Raw genomic sequence first — 18,760 nt, 5'->3', positions numbered from 1 at the left:
GGCTTACCCAAACACCATTGGTGGAATGTCATCCAATGATAATCGTTAAATGTATGCATCTAGAAACCTCTTGCCTGCTGAACAGCCATGCTGACATTTTGAGCAATTTGAAAGCAGTCTGAGAAGAACCAGCTTCAAAATCAAGCCAAACCTGATCTACCCCCATATTGCAGAGCCTCCCTTTGTTCCAGAGCAAATGTCCACTACCGAAATTCAGTTTAGTTTGCTTTCTCCCTCTTCAATTTAATCAATACCCTTTGTAGTCGGTGTGCAAGCTATCTGTTAAGTGACAGATCTTCAGAAAGGACAAATACCTTGCTGAGCCATCCCACCATCCATTTACCATCTGAATGTGTTTTATTCTTGGACCCAAAGTTCATCTAAGCCCAGGGGATGATCTGTGCTGCCAACTATGTCAAGATGCTAAAGTGCTGTTCTTGAGATTCATGAGCTTTGAGCACCATGTTTGCTCATATCAAGAGTTTGCTGGCCTTACTTCCAAATATCAGATGAGCACAGATTCCAGCTCTAAGAGTTCAGCAGACTCTCCAACCAGTGTTATTGTGATGTGTCCTTTCCAGGTTTCTCATCAGTCTTGGCTACTGGCACCCTTGAACAATCTGATGGTTGATTACCTTCTGGATAAAACTTCTTGGAGCATGAACAACCTCGAAGTACACACAGACCGACCTGATTCAGAGTTGTGCCCATAGAAAACTATGTTTAAGATATGTCATTGTGTGCGTAATTTGAATAGCACACATCTGCCATTCACCTGACCTCGGTGTGGACCATAAATTTGTGTGATAGCTAAGAATTCCTATGTTGGCCAGACATGATATATAAATTGGGGTTGCTGAGTGGATGGTCCTTGCAGGTGGTATGAAACCCAGCAGACTTCCCAATAATTTTCCATCCATGCTGGGTTTTTGAAGGGCTGGTCCTTGCTGGTGGTTGGAGACCTGACTGCCCTATCTCACCTTCCATTACAAGTTTAATGAGGTGATGTGCATACCTCTGCAAGTTCCTCTATAGTAATGTCTGAACTAGGGCAACTTCTTGAAGTATTGTGGGTGTGATGGGAGCCAGATATTGGCAGGAGGAAGAGTGAATGCTGGCATACAAATGGTTGGCTGACATGTGGTGCTAACCTGTTGCACAAAGTGTCATTGTGTAGGATATTGCAGAAAGGTATGCAGTTTCTGGATGTATATTTGCAAATTGGCATTAACATTGCATGCATAATAGCATATGAAATTGGCTGAACATATTTGGCTGTCCCGTACCAGTGAATGCCAGCAGCATCATGCTGTGGTTGCACTGTGGTGTGCCCTGCCCTGACAGTTGCTTGTGCAAGATGCTTGTCCAACTGTGCTGTATAGTTACCCCACAGAATGATGAGTAGCATTGGTAGGAATATCTGAGGTCCATGAGCAGTTGGAAGGAAGATCCTGGCAAATCTACTATAATTTGTGAGCCCAGAGTTCACACCCTGGCAGAGTTTTGCAGGCTCAGTTTGTGCCCAGGCGGAGTGTGACCCTAATGGTCTAACTTTCATATTGAAGCCTAATAAGGCATTATGAGGTGTAAAACAAGTTATAACATGGCATAGCTAGATGTGAAATGCAGGAGAGCATACAAATACATGACATGGCACAATATGGCCTCTCCCCCACAATCTGAACTCTGGAGTACTTCAGTTTCCATCTCTCAAGCCTGACTTCTGGAGGTTAAGCAACCCCTCTTTCTGAAGGCGACCACACACCAGACATTTATTGTGTAGTTCTGGCAGTCATCAAGCTATGTATATAACATGATTTCTTTTTGTGAAAAATTCCCCAATTGGGCCTTGGTATAGCTCTGCCTCGCCACCTAACCATAGAACATTGCATTGACTACCTGACATCTGAGAAACCTCTTGTGACTGAGCTATTGGGATATGAAAAGTGTCCTCCTATTGAAACTCTCCAGTCCTTACCAGCAGAACCACCAGTCGGAGAGACTGCATTGTCAAAGGGATTGAAGGAGTCCATACATTGCATCTCTTGAGATTCAGCACAATCCAATCATCCCCCAGACACATGAAAAAAAGAGTACATCTTGTCCCGTTTCCCTGTGTGGAGTGGGGACCAACATACTTTCCTGAAATACTCTTCACACTTAAGAGGCCTCTGCCTGCAGAGAATACCTGGGAGCCTGCTTTCCGATGAGGCCTGTCTGGTATCAAGTAGCACCTCGCCTTATAGAACTGCTTGAGACATCCGTGAGTTGCATGGGATACCTCATTCTTTAGTCCTAGTGGTTCTCTATGAACAAGGGATGCTTGCCAGCACAAGAAGTTAAAAGGAGAGCGAACCTGCCCCTCTAGCAGTCCTTTGTGGTCCCTGAAATAAATATGAAGTGCCAGTGGCTGGTTTCATCAATGGTGTCTTTGTTAAAGCTCTTCAGACTGCATGCACGACTACTTCTGTTGCAGTCTGGTTTGTGAAGTAAAACATTCATACCTTGTCCTAGACATTGTGGCACAGGACTGAGTCAACAGGAGGACTTGAACCTGCCTGGAAGCAGTTTCTTCCCTTCTGCCTGACGCAAGATGACGGATAATGTTTTTTGAGGACTCGCCTGTTCTTGCCCTATGATTAATTGTTGGCAACAACTCATAGGGAAACAAATGATCCGAGCTATCTGGAACGGAAAGCCCCCACAGGGAAATGAGCCATAAGTGGGAATAACCAATTGCTGTGTGAGGGAAGAAGACATTTGGGAATTATTGAAAAATTACTACTCTGAATCCAAGGTCAGGGCACCGGTCGTTGTCCTAGAAAGGAGTGAAGAAGCTTGAGCTGAAGATCATGAGCAAGAAGGCAAAGATCTTTACTGGGAGAGGTGCAGTGAAGATGGACGGCACACCCGCATTGTCGGTGGCTACACTGCCGGCTGGCCAAGGCTAAAGGCGCATCAAGAAGCTCCACCATTGGCCGACAGGGTGCGGTCATCTGAGAGTAAGCTATTTTAACTCTTGGAACTCTAGAGAAGTTTACTGGCCCAGTGGGTGCCCCATAGCTGAATGGTGCAACATAGCAAACACCTAAACCAGTGGGGTTGGAGGGTGGGCGTGGAAGATGAGGTCAAGAGTGTCAATGGTACTTGCTGATTGCCCAGTAGGATGACCTGTGGTTGGGGGCTATTGATAGTTGTGAGGACTGGTATTTGGTTCTATGTTGTATATAAACTACCTTGGAATATATTGATTAATGCCAATTGCTTATTAGAGGCCACACCACCATGCATACTATAGTCCAATGTGTGTATGAAGACGGTTGCAAGACAACATGCCAATCATACAACAAATTGTGACAGACCAGGTACCTATAGATTTAGTGGTCATTATATGCTTCATAAATCCCCTTTCAAAGTGAGAGGTGAGTGTTAATATACTATAAACCTGTCTGAATCACTGCCTTATGAAATGGAAACGTTGAGATTGGTGTAACTCTATTGTGCAAACAGCCATCACACCAACAAGATGGTCAACAATGTGGAGGTAGCAGCAACGCAAGGTAAGATGATGGCTGCGTGGAGACTGGGAAAGGTGCTACAAATAAACATTTTATTTAGTCATGGTGAACATTAAAAACTTACAAGAGTACAGAGATGAGGTGCCCAGACCTGTTTGGTTCTTTGCAGAAGTATGATCATGATGTATTGAGGTCCAGCTGGTGGATCACAATGTGATATAGTCTAGAGACATTACAGATGAAACTCAACATCATACTTTATAAAGACAAAACTAAACCTACATATACAAATTACTTGTAAAGTAAGGTTATTTTGCAGTTCAATGCATTTTAATACCAGTTGGTGGGGGCTAAAGTGGCATATAGTTTAACTTGGGACCAATTTCCATGGTTGCACTTGCATTAGTAGATTTAGATGAGAGATAATGAAATGGCACAGCAAGTACTTTCTTGGGGCTGGAGGGCTGCTGTTCAAGAACAGTATAGAATTATTTGTTTGCAAAATAGTGGTGAATACATGGGTCTAAATCCTCTCCCAAGCCCCCAAATCTGGGAGTTCAGTGAGCGAGGGAAGGTGTAATGGGAAAGCATAAAGGAAGAACAGGTTTCTTTCTCTGGGGAGCAGGGGCCAAATAGAGGAGCAAAATAAAAGGGTAAGGTAAATTGAGAAAATGCACAGAAGGGGGAATTGGGGTTGCATTCATTCATGTATGGAACATAGGCAGGATGGTCTCCTTTTAACTGTAAACATGGAAAGCCTCTTCCACAGATGTGTAATTCTGCAAGGTATTTCTGGGTTTGCTAATCTGTCCACGATTTATTTGCACGTGTGCAAACCTGAAAATCTACCATGTCCACTTCATACAAGGTCATTGGCTCATCACATGATGCCTCAATCTTCACAGTAAAAGGAGAGGCCAGGACATCTTGGCATACTTATCAGTCGCTCTTGAAGTCTGACTGCTCGATTCCAGTGAATTTTAAAACTGCGTAGCGCATCCTTTATTTTCTTTTATTGTGAATTTGTTAAACTAGCAACCTTACACCTTTTAGTATCTATAAAAAAACAAGTTAAAACCATGTATAACAATTGATAGTTAATAGACCATAAACACGCGAATTACATCAATTAAGCAAGTCTTAAACAATTCTGGATCACAGTTTTAAATTAATCTGATTTAGATCACCAAAACATTTCAGAACACCCATAGTTAAAAGATTTGAATTTCCACTTGATATTCTGGAAAGGACGAGAGTTTGACGGTCCCTATATTGCGGTTGTGTGCTAAAATCATGTTCTCTGAACTGTGAGTGTATCCAATATGATCTGCTGTGGACTCTTGGGATGTCTCGATTGGGGTTCTTGGGGCCAATGCTTGTAATGAACGAAAAGTAGAACCAAAAAAACAATTTAATTCTAGGTGTGCTCACTCCATGTACTCCTGCTAGAGTTACTAGTAATTTCAATGCAAAATCAAAGAAATCAAAATCCAACACACTCAAGCAAATTGCATTTCTGTCTTCTATTGTAGAAGAAACCACTCTTCTTTGCGATTCAAATATCCAAAATATTTAATAAGAGGCATCAAGCCTGACTGACAACTCGGAGCCAAAATCATGTGCCAATGCATTTCGGACATAGTCCATCGTCAGAGCTTTTTTTGGCACTGATATATATAATAATATATATATATAATTATAGATAAACATCGACAGTCATAAATATAACCAATATTATAGAAATCCACATACTGTTTGTGAAGTTCGTGGTGGCAACAAAAACAAAACGCAGAGTAAACAGAAAATTGTCGCCCGGGGAGTGGACCAGTGGACCGGGGGGGTACCTCTGAGCAGTGGGGAACTCGACTAGCTTGTGCAGCTTGTTGTTGACCTTGTCTTAAAGCTGCGTTCTCTTGTTTGAGGTGTTGTACCTCTGTGGTAAGGGACTTCACTGCGGCAATTAATTGTTGTATTTGCTGATCCATACCAGCTGCTACCCACCCCACAGGTGGGTGCTTCACGTGATCTCAGAAACCTGATAAATACACGGGCGTTGCTAACTGTTATACTTAATGTTAATTACAATCTTCAGGCTCACGTAATCACTAGAAATCACCCACCTGTTTCTCTGGGGAACTGAGGTTACAGGATTGGATCTCCCTACTTGGGACGAATTTAGAGCCTACCTGGTTGTCCCTCTGATCCCCTGTTCAAGGCTTGGAAACAGAGACTTCCAGGGAAACCCCGAAGGGAAAAAAAAACCTGTGCAGGGCGGCTTGAGAGCGAAGGTCCGTGAAATGGCTCCTGTTCTACTTGATGATTCACTCTGCACTCAGGCTGAAGTTGGAAGGTCGATGATGGACGGTGTTCACTAGAGCACTAGAGCACACAAGAATAGGTTTAGGGTAGATTTTTAGGGCTAGCACTGTACTAAAGAGTGAACCGATTCTACCCCCTCCCTCTACCTGCTTACTCCTGCAAATGCGCGATAACAAAGTGGGGAATGCTTCCAAGGAATAACCGCACGGGCGGAAATAGAATCCCTGACAAAAGACAAATAGAAGAGTAGAGTACCTCATCTCTAATAAGGAAATACCTCTGCGGAATCTATAGATCTGGAAATAAGCTTACCGCTAGAGAATTGGTAAGCTCCTAGTTCGGGGAAGGATTCTTGTCGGAGCGAGATGCCGGGGATGTGGTGCTACAAGCTGGGTCTGAAAGGATAGACAAAGCGGTAAGCACGACGATCGGGAGTCGCATACCGAATCCGGAACTGATCGTAAGATTAGCAGAAAGGACCCACTATTTGCGCGTGAGGCGTCCGAATCCCTGAAGGTAATCAGACTCGAAGAAAGAGGGCTCGACCGTTTCTCCAAACTGGGCAATACCGAAATCTATAGGAAAGTAGGATAGAACAGAAGTAAAGGTTAGAATTGTAGTACAGTAGGTACAGTAGGTTTAGAATGAGAGAGTTACTTAAGTAATAAGCACGTAACCAGCGTAAATACTGCCTAACGAACACAGAGCGTTGCGGAACTCCTTGGAGAGTAGCAACGCGAAATGCACTGAATCCCGTCTGTGGATATACTCTTCTGGAAGTAGGCGTTTCTTGCTGCGAGTCTTTCCAGACTGAATTCACTAGACCGCATCTCGGGACTACTCTGAACTCCATATTGAAGGAATTCCACTTCAGGTAAGGCTCAGAAGCCGGGTTAGGAATGCCACTAGCGATATTCATGACAATAAACTGTTATTGGTCCATGTTCAACATCTCTCTTGAACATATTCAGTTAATGTTTTCTACATAGATATGTTGTCAATATTAAGACCAAGATCAGTCTTTTCACACGTATTGTGCACCTAAATGGAATTTAACAAAACCCATGTCATTTCTCACCAACTTATACCAGCACATGGGCAGCTCACCCACACCCTCTAATTCAGTAAAACACCTTGGATGCACCCTGGACTCGGACCTAAACCTCTCACACCAAGACACGACGTCTCAAAATCCTGCCACTACCACCTTAAAACTCTTAGATGCATTTTTCCTTAGCTCTCCTTTCCCAACAGACTCTCCACAGTGCAATCAATTGTTATATCAAGACTGGACTATGCTAACCCCCTCTACCTCAGAGTCCATGTATACCAACTGACTAAACTACAAAGAGCACAAAACGCTGCAGCCAAACTGCTACTAGCGCATGGCCCAAGAGACCACATCTCCCCAGCCCTCAAAACTCTGCACAGGCTTCCGGTTGCCCGAAGAGTGACCTTCAAAACCTTATGTATTTCTCACCAAGCACTTCATAAAACAGGACCTCAATATCTTCAAGACAAACTAAAACCCTACCATCCACCACGCACTTTAAGATCAAGCTCTGCCCGCCTCCTGGTCATACCAAAAACAAACTCAGTCAGGTTAGGTGGATCATCAATCTCTGCCTTGGCCCCCACTTTCTGCAAATTACTGAAAACATGGCTTTTCCCCTAAAACCAACCGCTAAGTTGTATGAGAACAGTAAAAAGGGTTGACATTAAAGAAATGGATGAAATAAATATAATGGACAAGATCAAAGTGGACGAGAGGAATAAAATGGATAACAGCAATCCAACTAGCCCAAACCAATAGATCATAACTAACAACATAAAATAACATTCCAACATCAAGACCCAAGGGAGAATTCGAAAACTAATAACACCTAATGTAAAGTAAAAGGACAAACAGAATAGAATAAGTAAAGGGGATCAAAACAGTGATGTGGTTAAAAAGAATAAATTGCAGAAAGCAGTAAAGTGGTTGAAATTAATGAAATGGATACAACTAATGTAATGGACAATAAGAACAAAATGGACGAGGAATAAAGTGGAGATGACGGAAAAGATGAACACATGATACGGAGGAGTGCATGGAACAGGTAGAGTGCATGAAACTGATAGATGGCATAGAATGTAAGAGTACATGGTATAAACAACGAATAGAATAGACTGTTCAAGTGCATGAGACAGGTGTAGTGCATGGGACTGATGGAAAACATGGGACAGATCGAGTCCGTGCAACAAGTGGCATGGGCTGAATCGATACTGCAGGATGAATGGATGAAATGAATGAAATGGATAATGTCGGCGGAGTGGATGAAGTTGGTAGAGCGGATGAATGTCTGTGGAGAAGACAAAGTTCATAGAGCGGATGAGGGCGCTGAACAGATGAGAGTGCAGAATGAATGAGCATGGAGCGGACGAGAGTGTAGAACAGATGAGAGCGCAGAATGAATGAGAGCGTGGAGGGGATGAAAGCATGGAGCAGTTTAGAGTGTAAATCTGAGGTAGGGTGTGGTACGTATGTAGGGTGGGGAGCGGATGTGAGGGTGTTGAGCGGATGTATACCGACGGAACATGTGGGTGGAATGAACGGGTGATGTAGGTGGAAGGAAGGGGTCAAGTATGATGAGTGAAATGGATGTAGAGTGGAGAGGGTGTAGAACGTGGAAGGAACGGGTGATGCATATGGAAGGAACGGGTGAAGTATGTGGACGGAACGGGTGATCTAGTTGAAGGAACAGGTCAAGTATGATGAATGGAAGGGATGTAGAGTGTGGAGAGGGTGTAGAACATGGAGCGAACGGATAATGTATGTGGTTTGAACGGGCAATACATATGGAAGGAATGGGTGAAGTATGTGGACGAACGGATGAAGTGGGTGGAAGAAACGGTGATGTATGTAGAATGAACAGGTGATGAAGGCGGAAGGAACAGGTCAAGTATGTGGACGGAGCGGATGTAGGTTGTGGAGTGTGGAGCGAACGGGTGTTATATGTGGACGGAGCGGGTGAAGTGGGTGGAAGGAACGGGTGAAGTATGTGGATCAAACGGGTGATGTATGTGGATGGAACGAGTGAAGTATGAGGACAGAACGGATCAAATGTGTTGAATGAAATGGATGGAGTATTTGGATGGAACGGGTAAAGTGAATGAATCAAATGAAGCATGTGTTTGGAACGGACAAAGTGTTAGGTTGAAACGGGTGAAATATGAGAGTGGAACGGGTGAAGTGGGTGGAGTAACGGATGACACAAGTGGATGGAATGGGTGAAACAGTGTATGGAACGGGTCAAGTATGTGGATGGATGATGCATGGAGAATGGATAACGTGGAAATGGGCAGACCGGATGATGAAGGTATGACATGTATAGATGTATTGATCTGACGAAGTGCATTGATCAGAAGGAATACATAGAAATGATCGAACTGATAGTGTGCATAGAACTGAGCGAGTACATGCAACGGACTGAATGCACAGAACAGATATAGTGCATGAAATGGACACTTACAAAAATGATTCAAGTGCATAAGACGATCGAAGTGCATTGAATGCATAGAACAGTCGGAGTGCATGGAACTATTGGAGTGTGCTCGATATCAAGCAACTAGATAAATCACCATATCGCATCCACATGCTCACGCTCTTCTTCACACCACCGCTCAACTAGAACACAGCGATACTATGACACCATTCGGTATAGCTGTTCTCGTACGATCACTTGCCTCATACTGCCCATCATCCTAACTAAACATACCTGATTACGCACCCTCCAGCCTAGGCGTTCTCCTCAGGCTTCTCGCAGCCAGAATCGGTCTGGATAACAACCTGCCAGAACTAACACATACTCTTGATCTCCCAACCACCACACCTACCGCTAAGAAGCAGCTATCGCACAAATGCCACACCTGCTGCACACATCTGGTGCACTCGCACCTTGTGTCTCTCTACCTCTCTCTCTCTCTCTACCTCTCTCTCTCTCTCTACCTCTACCTCTCTCTCCACCTCTACTGACTTGAACTTCAGTTCCTGAGGGCGTTCAACTTACCAGCGCCTTGAGATCATACCAATGGTACATAAGGTGCTATATAAATGCAAAATAACAGAACATAACATTGTTAACCCAAATTTAACTACCCCTGACTTAAAGGCTCTTGATGTATCAGATGGTCACGCTCTGTGGAAACATAAACCACATGTTTGGCTAAATTATCTGCTTAGAACACATTTGCAGCGTATCTCCTAGCATACATCACTCTCAGCTTTGTGAGACTGGCTTACTTTAGAGCTGTCTCCTATGTGAGCACTGCATTCCGAAAAGCCACACCGCGGGTCGCGGGAAGCTAAAATGGGGAACCCTACGCCGCGCATGCGCATTTGTACCCATGACATTAATGGTCGAAGTAAAGGAGCCCATAAGCCCTATTTAATTGAATCCTTCAAAATATCCTTCGCGTTCAAACTCGCCCAACCGCACATTTATGAACTACACATTTTTAAACTCATATTGTGATGTTAGTCTTCATCATGTTCTTAGGTATGTATGCGTGTGTGGTACTGGTGACACTACTCCCTTGCTCATGCACAGTCTGGACCACAGTGTCATGTCGTTTCTATAGTTACCTGATTGTGATGTTCCAATGTCGTCTAAAACACATTCTCCTATTTTCAGGGAGAGTTTAGAAGCAATGACTAGCCTTGCCTCACGTCCCACAGGGCTCAAAGATGAGCACGGCTGTGGGTTGCTCCCTTCCATATTGAGATTAGGTAGACTTGTGTATATAGTGTGTGTATAGTGTCCTCTCATACAAATGGACATACTATACATAGCATTAACAGAACATCTCGGCTCCAAGGTAAGACAATCTCACAAAGCTGAGAGTATGATAGGTGTGTACCTTATTGGTATGTTACCCCGGCTAGTATAGTTTGATTTGGACCTGTACAGCATGATAGGTGTACCTTCTTGCTATTTTACTCTGGCTAGTATAGTTTGATTTGGACCTGTACGGTGTGATAGATGTGTACCTGGTTGGTATTTTACCCCGTAGTATGGCTAGTATAGTTTGATGTGGACCTGTACACTATGATAGGTGTGCCACTTATTGGCATTTTACCCCTGGCTAGTATAGTTTGATTTGGACCTGTACAGTATGATAGGTGTGTACTTTATTGGTGTTTTACCCTGGCTAGTATAGTTTGATTTGAACCATACAGTATGATGGATGTGTACCTTATTGGTATTTTACCCCATATTTTTATTTATTTTATTTATTACATTTGTTACACGCCCAGACCCTTGGGTATCACAGCGTGGTTGCAGAGCGATAGTTCACATATCACACAAGATTATTCACATATTGCACAATGTAGACAGTCGAGAAACAGAATTACATTCAATTGCACAAAGATGGTCAGTACAAGTTGAATAGAGCATATTTACACCCACTCAATACAGTTATCCTTTTGTAGTATGGCTAGTATAGTTTGATTTGGACCTGTACAGTACACTGAGTGAATGAGGCCAACGGTGCCTGCTTACTCAGCTGCTTACCTTAGAGCGGTAGTCAAGTTATTAAGGAATTGTGTGAGGGAACAAAAGAAATTGAGCAGCATGCCAGAGGCACTGCAAGGTTTTGGGAGCACTCTGGCTCAATGTTTGCAGTGAAGTTTTGGGGATTTCCGTAGGAAAGAGAATGTTAATTGTGGAACCCGGGTAATTGGTGTCGGGGATCTTTTTATAAACCTCATCATGTTAGAACACACTTTGGACATTTGCTGCACACATTTGCACCAGCATCTTACGGATTCCAAGGTGGATGACCTAAGCTTGCAAGCAGCGGCGTCAGACCAATGGATTGCTCCAAAGGTGAGCCAGTTAAGGGCAGGGTCATTTCCCATAGAAAGTAGGACACTTGCATACCTTAAGGGCCACTCCCAGCAGGCCCCCCCCAAATAGTGGCTGTCAGTAAGTTGCAGATGTGCAGGGCCCCAAAGAGATAATCCCCAGACAGGAGGATGTGAGAGCGACCGCAGCTCATCTGGTGTTTAGCCTCTAGGATAGTTCAGACCAAAGGAGAGGCAAGGGCTGCCAGCCTAGCCTTGCAACATGAAAATGAGCATAAAGGCAACAGTCCACACTTTCATGGCTTCCAATGAACCGCACCAGGTAGTTTTGGATGAGAATTGAAATGTACTCCTAAGTACCTGCAGAGATTACTCCTGGGAATCTTGCGGAAGGGACAGCGCCCTGAATTCTAAGAGCACAGGAGCCAGGCCATTGGATTGAGAGAGGCTGGGTTGTGGTGCAGCACTGCCCCCTGGTTCCTGTACAGGAGCGATTGCAGCAGGCGCAGCTTGATCGGCACCGCTGACAAGAGGGCAAGGAGGTTGGAGTACCAAAACTGTCTGCCCATGCAAGGGCCACTAATATCAGTTTGCACTGATAATCTGAAAGTGTGTAGGACTTGAGGCACCAGAGGAATCTGGGGAAATGCGTACAGAAATTTCCCCACCCATGGAAACGCAAAGGCGTCTCCCAGGCTCTCCGGATGGGGGAACGTGGCTGGCAAAGGTCTTACAGCGACTGTTGTTGTAGGTGGCAAGAATTGTGATTTTTGGAGTGCCCCACGTCTGAAACAGGCGAAGCTGATCGGCGTGCAGCTTCCACTTGTGACGAGAGTGTAACTCCCTGCTGAGGGAGTCCACCAAAGTGTACTGAATTCCTGGTAGGTGAAGGGGGATGAGAAAGATGCTGTGCTGTAAAGCCAAATGCCACAGGGCTTGGGCCTCCCAGGAAAGCTGTGGGAACCTCGTCCCTCCCTGCTTGCGGACATAATACATGGATATTGTGTTGTCAGCGTAAATCTGAACCATCTTCCTTGTCAGGAGGGTGAGGAAGGACTTCAGGGCCCAAAAGATTGCCTGTAGCTCATATGTTGATGTGCTGGCTCTTTTCTTCCTCCGACCAAAGGCCTGTGGTGTGTTGGTCCTAAGAGTGGGCTCTCAAGCCCTCCAGTGAAGCGTCCGTTGTGACGGTGGCCTGATGGTCCGGCAACCTGACGGGTGTGCCCTGCACCAGATGTTCCCTCACTGACCACCAGTGAAGACTCTGTCTGAAAGCTGGCGTTGGGGCAATGCAGTCGTCCCAGGACCATGAGGATTGGATCCAACGGGCAAACGGGGACTCCTGTACTGGCCTCATGTGTAGCCGGAAGTTGATCTACGGGATGCATGATGACAGCATCCTTAGCAGGGATTTGTAGTTGCGGACTGGTGGCACCCTTTCTTCCGAGGGCGTGGTGGGGGTTTTGAGCCTTGCTCTGAGATAGTGTGCCTGCTGCGATGGGACCAGGCACAACTTGGGGAAGTTGATGGAGAAACTCAGTCATTGTAGACACTGAATGGTGATTGTGGTGTTGGCCTCTGCTAACGGAGAGGACAGAGGGCTCTCACCAACCAGTCGTCTGGATGCGGGTAGATGTAGATGCCCCTCTGCCACAGGTGCACCACCACTGGTGCCAGGCATTTGATAAACACCTGCGCGGAGCAGACCGCAGGCTGAATGGAAGGGCCTTGAATTGATGGTGCACTCCTGCCACCACAAAATGTAGTAATCTCTGTGTTGCAGTTGGGACAACACCTGTTGCAGTGTGACCATGTGGAACGTCTGTGCAATGAGAAGCTTGTTGAGCACCCTTGGATCTAGTATGGGCCTCCACCCCCCTGACTTACTGTGCAGTGATTCTTTCCTTCCCAGGAAGTAGCGGGAGTAGATGCCTGTACCCACTTTGTCCTTTGGAACCTTCTCCCCTGCGCCCTTTAGTTGTAGAGCTTTCACTTCCTGCAACAAGAGGTGTCGTAACTTTTCTGGTTTGTGTGCGGGAGGAACGTCCGGTGGATAGTCTGCGAACTCCAGTGAGTGGTCCTGCTGGAGGAGGGGTAGCAGCCATAGTCTGTTTTGATGTTTGCCCATTCTGCAGCGAACCTTGACAGTAGTCCTCCCACCTGCTAGGCCCTGAAGACCCTTTGCATATGGAAACAAGGCACAATCCCCATATACTAGTGATACGACAGACTCAAGGTTCTATTTCCAAGTACAAGGGTTTATTGCAAAGCAAATATTATTCTCAGTCGGCCGACTGGGTCTAACGTCTCGCAACGTGTGTCACGCAGACCTCGTGAGACGCAAGAGAGTGAACATTCTACAACAGTATCTATATATATATATATATATATATATATATATATATATATATATATATATATATATATATATATATATATATATATATAATCTTTTTGTGAGGCATCAAAACCGCCCATAATGTATCTTCTCAAGCTAGGGTTCGGTAATTGACAATTTATTAACACATTATGGCACGTTTCTTACTCATTCTATTATACGCGTTTTAGCAACAGTTGCAATTTGCAGCATGCAGACATAGTTCTTTGTTATGAAGAACATAAGGCACTTGTTCGTCAAGGATACTGTGTTTGTGAGAGAGACACATTCCAAAGCATGTTATCTACTGGTTTCTATACGTGGACTAGGTGTCCGCCCGCTCTAAGACGAGCCACGAAGGGGGGCTGCTGGAAAAGTATAATTCATGTTTAACGGTCTGTTTCTTCAGTTCTAGCGAGACCAGCCGGCACCTGGGCCGCTGATTAAATGCTTCTCTGCTCGCCATCAAGGACTTGTGAGGGAGGAAAACAATTTACTTCTGTACTGTTTGGCATTTCTGTCTGGGACGATCTCTCAACATGCAGACTCTGGCCTCGCACTGTGTATAAGCTTTCAGAATAAAATGCATTTTGCAAAGCGTTTCACAGAAGGCAAGAGAAAGCAAATGGCGGATGTTACTCAAAATGGACACCCTATTGTTATACTGGAGATTCCCTGTTGGCGATGTAGGGCATATGATGTGATTGGTTTTCGGCCAGCATAATATACCTTCTATACTTGTTAGGGTAGTTTCTAGACTTAGAAAACCTCCTTTTGGCCATAAGCCAAGAGCATCATCCATACATCGCATCTTCATCTGACCCTGTATCTAGTTCTGAACTATGCATGCTACTGTAATCTTCATCATCAATATTAATTGACATGAATTCTTTCATTGTTTCTATTCCGTTGTTTGCATTCGTATTCAACTTGGGAGTTCTTTTTTCTGTTCCCATGTGTACACATTCATTTGTTATTTCAGAGCAAAAGATTGGCAGGCAGTGTATGCAACAACATGTCATAAGGATTCCAAGTAATGTTACTAGAATTGCAATTAGTTTCCATCCCCAGAAGCGCAGTAACTAACAAACGCATAAACTTCTATTCAGCCCCCAACCGCCTGTCGGGGTATGAATGTCAGAACTCAGAATGTGAAATTTCTTGATTGCCTCAAAAATCGTAGGGGAGGAGTCACTCACAAATACACAGCACACTGACCCCACGATTTTACACACACCTCCACGATCGGCCAAGATTATATCAAGAGCCATTCTATTTTGAAGTGTCATTAATCTAACTGCCTTCTCTTTCAATGTCATATTATATAATATCTTGGTTGTTCCATTTATCGTTTTTTTCTAATATCCTGAACAGTCTCCTTGCATTCCAAGAGTTTATGGCTTGCCCCCAGAATGGGACAAATGATTTAGCTATGTCCTGTGCAATTAATCCTGTCTCATCCCGCTGTGGCCTGGATCTGGATAATTTGGATATATCTGACATTTTGGAAAGGAATATACCAGGGAAAATGATCCCTAAGTAACACGTCCCTCTCCAATTTCTAGGCAACCAGGGATAAGCTTTTTCTCCACATATGAAATATACAGGATCACCTACATATATTGGTTCTTCTTTCTCAAGTACTGAAATATTCATGCATCTAGTGAATGTCCCTACTGAATAGGAACCCTTCTTTCATAAGCAAAATGGGACAGTGCGCGGGTTGTAATTTATGGTATAGGAGGGGGGGGGGGCACAACATCCTTGTTGCCTACTAGATTCATGTGAAAAGTGATTACAGATGATTTATAAGGCACATAAAGTCTATCTACTGGTCTCACCACCGGTTTGATTACCCTTGCTCTATTAAATATGGAACAATCCCCCGGTTCCATTATCACTCTTTCGAACTCCTCCATGTTTGTTCCGTCCAATTGACCCGTATCACTCTTGTTCCATTTCCCATAAAATAGTGCACTCAATGGTGCATAACACGCCGTGTTAAGGGGTAATGGCTGTACATACCAACCCATTCCTTTCCCGCCATGCTGGGGCAAATGGGAGCAGACCCAACAATTTGTTCTATTCCGTGTGAGTCATATTCATGATCAAAAGCAATGTGTTGTCGTTGTACCTTTTTCTGTGTCTTCTAGTGGAGGGAGAGTATAAGAGTACATGGACTGAACTGTCGGTGGCAGGAGCATTGGTAGCTGGCAAAAGAGAACTTGATGGATGCACACTCTCCAGATACCATAATATTGGGATCAGTGTACCTAGAATACAAAGTAGTGTTATAATCATTAGCATACATTACCTACAGCAAATCCTTCTAGACCATTTTTTAGTCTCTATAATATCATCAGCGTTGGTGCAGGAGGGAACAGAAGTAAGTATAGGCATTGTCTGCAGTTCCACTCTCGGCATTGTTCGTCCCGCGCATAATTTCTACACAGCAGCACTCGTTTCAGCAGCAAAGCGTCTAGGCCAGTTCTCATTGGCCTGCTTGATAAAGGAGTAGCAAGCTTGTTGTGGCTCTGCACAGTACTCCGACGTTGGAGGAAGCGTCAGTTGTGTCGGTACCATATGCCCCGGCTTGTACCGCACGGGGTGATTACATTGGTCCTTCACTTTCCAAAAGTAGCACCGGGAAGCTGCGTTTCAGAGCTTTCAATTTGATGCAGATTGATACAGCCCCCACGCTCCACTTCCCTAGGCCTCCGATTCCCAATTCATCCGTGTCTGGAATAGAGGCAAAACAAACATGCAGATCAGATCACTTCCGATTTTGAGAATGTAGGTTGTATCTTATCGCTCCAGGTACTGTTTGATCCAAAAATAATGCAGTTTCGCTTCCGGATGCAGGCTTAGTGTTAGCCTGTGATGCAATGAGCGATGATGCAGCCACAGCTGGGCAACGTTGAGGAGGCACCTCTGGCCCTCTTTCCCTCATTGCAATTTCCCCAGGCCCTTTCTTGTGTTTAGGCAGCACTTTTGGCAGAGAACTGGTGATCATGTCTTTCTGATCAAGTGCAGCTTTGTCTTTTCCGACGTCTGGATCAGCCAGCTCTTTCAACAGGAATGGAATTCTTTTTGTGTGTGGCATGGATCCATGCCTTTCGAACATCCACTTGGACTGCAGTCTGTGTTGCCAGGAGGATCTGGTATGGGCCCTTCCAGCGCGGTGCAAGCGAACACTTCCTTTCAAAATTCTTTACCAGAACCCATTCTCCTGGCTGCAGACAATGCCCTGGGCCAGTGTATTTGACAGGAAGAAACTCCTGCACCTGCTGATGAATCAAACGCAGTTTTTGAGTTAACACATTTCAATAAGTGCTGAGCAAAGGGTATACAATTTCATTGAAACCTCTACGCTGCGGGGTGCTCCAAACGTTTGCGGGTCTCCCCATCACAATTTCGTATGGGGAGAGTCCAGTCCTTGCCTGTACAGACGCGCGCATGCAAAGCTAATGGCAGCGCATCAGGCCACTTCAACTGACTTCCTGAACAGATTTTACTAATTTTGTTCTTCAAAATACCATTCTGGCGCTCAACAAGACCGGCACTCATTGGATGCCTGGCCGAATGGAATCGTTGTTCAATCTTGAGGCCTGCACACATTTGTAGTATCACAGCCGCAACAAAATGCAGGCCGTTATCTGACCATATGACTCGTGGCAGGCAAAATCTGGAAAAGTACTCCTTCAGCATCACTTTTGCTGTGCTCATCGCTGTGCACTCCTTAAGCGGGTATGCTTCCACCCATTTACTGAATGCACAGGCTACCACAAAGACGTACTTGAGGTTCCATTTCTTTGAAATCAAAATGTACCACTTCGAATGGCATGGAGGGGGGGGGCCAAAACTACCTACTGGAGTAGTTGTTCCTTTTCCAATGTTGTGTTGTAAACGTCATACAGTTCTGAACCAGTCTTTCAGCAGTTTTTCGTGTCTGTCTGTCTGTCTGTCTGTCTGTCGGCCATAATGGCCATTGCTGTTACATAGGAGTTGGGCAGCATCCACTTTTTACTCTTTGTCTACCCAGCAACCCTCCATGTCTAATTCTGCTGTACCCTCAGACCAAGTTTTTATTTAATCTGCAGTTGCTTCTGTTTGCATCTTCTTAACTGTGGCAATCCCATTTTCTATCACGCAGGGTACTTCAGCTGACCTCTCAAACATTTTTGTATGTAGATCAGTGGCAGTTTGTTTCGCAATTTTGTCTGCAAACTTGTTTCCTTTTCCAATGTTACATGTTACTTTCTTATGAGCTTCGCATTTCATTATACCTAATCGTTTAGGACGCGCAAGTGCCCCTCTCAGCTCAGAGTCGACCAAAATTGTGTACCACCCCAAATGCATACTGACTGTCAGTATATATGTTTACATTCAGGTTTTCAGAAATTTCACATGCTCTGGTTAACGCTATTATCTCTGCAGCCTGTGCTGAATTATATGGGATCCTTTTGTTCTCTACAATACTCTTTTTAGTGTTGTGATGGCATATGCAGCAGTTGATGTACCATCGGGTAATTTGAAACCAGAACTGTCACAAAACAGTTCTCTATCTGGCTCTTTCTGTGTGGTATCTGTTAAGTCAATTCTTCCTTTTGTTTCTTGTTCAGTAACCATTATACAATCATGGGGTGACGGTTCCTTTTCACCCATTCTTTCATTGTGAGGGGGCATTAACTCTGCAGG

This window comes from Ambystoma mexicanum, chromosome 12, assembly GCF_040938575.1.
Source record: "Ambystoma mexicanum isolate Mex_15411 chromosome 12, UKY_AmexF1_1, whole genome shotgun sequence".
Classification (NCBI taxonomy): domain Eukaryota; kingdom Metazoa; phylum Chordata; class Amphibia; order Caudata; family Ambystomatidae; genus Ambystoma; species Ambystoma mexicanum.
The sequence above is the reverse complement of the archived record's forward strand: the minus strand, read 5'-3'. Positions refer to the sequence as shown.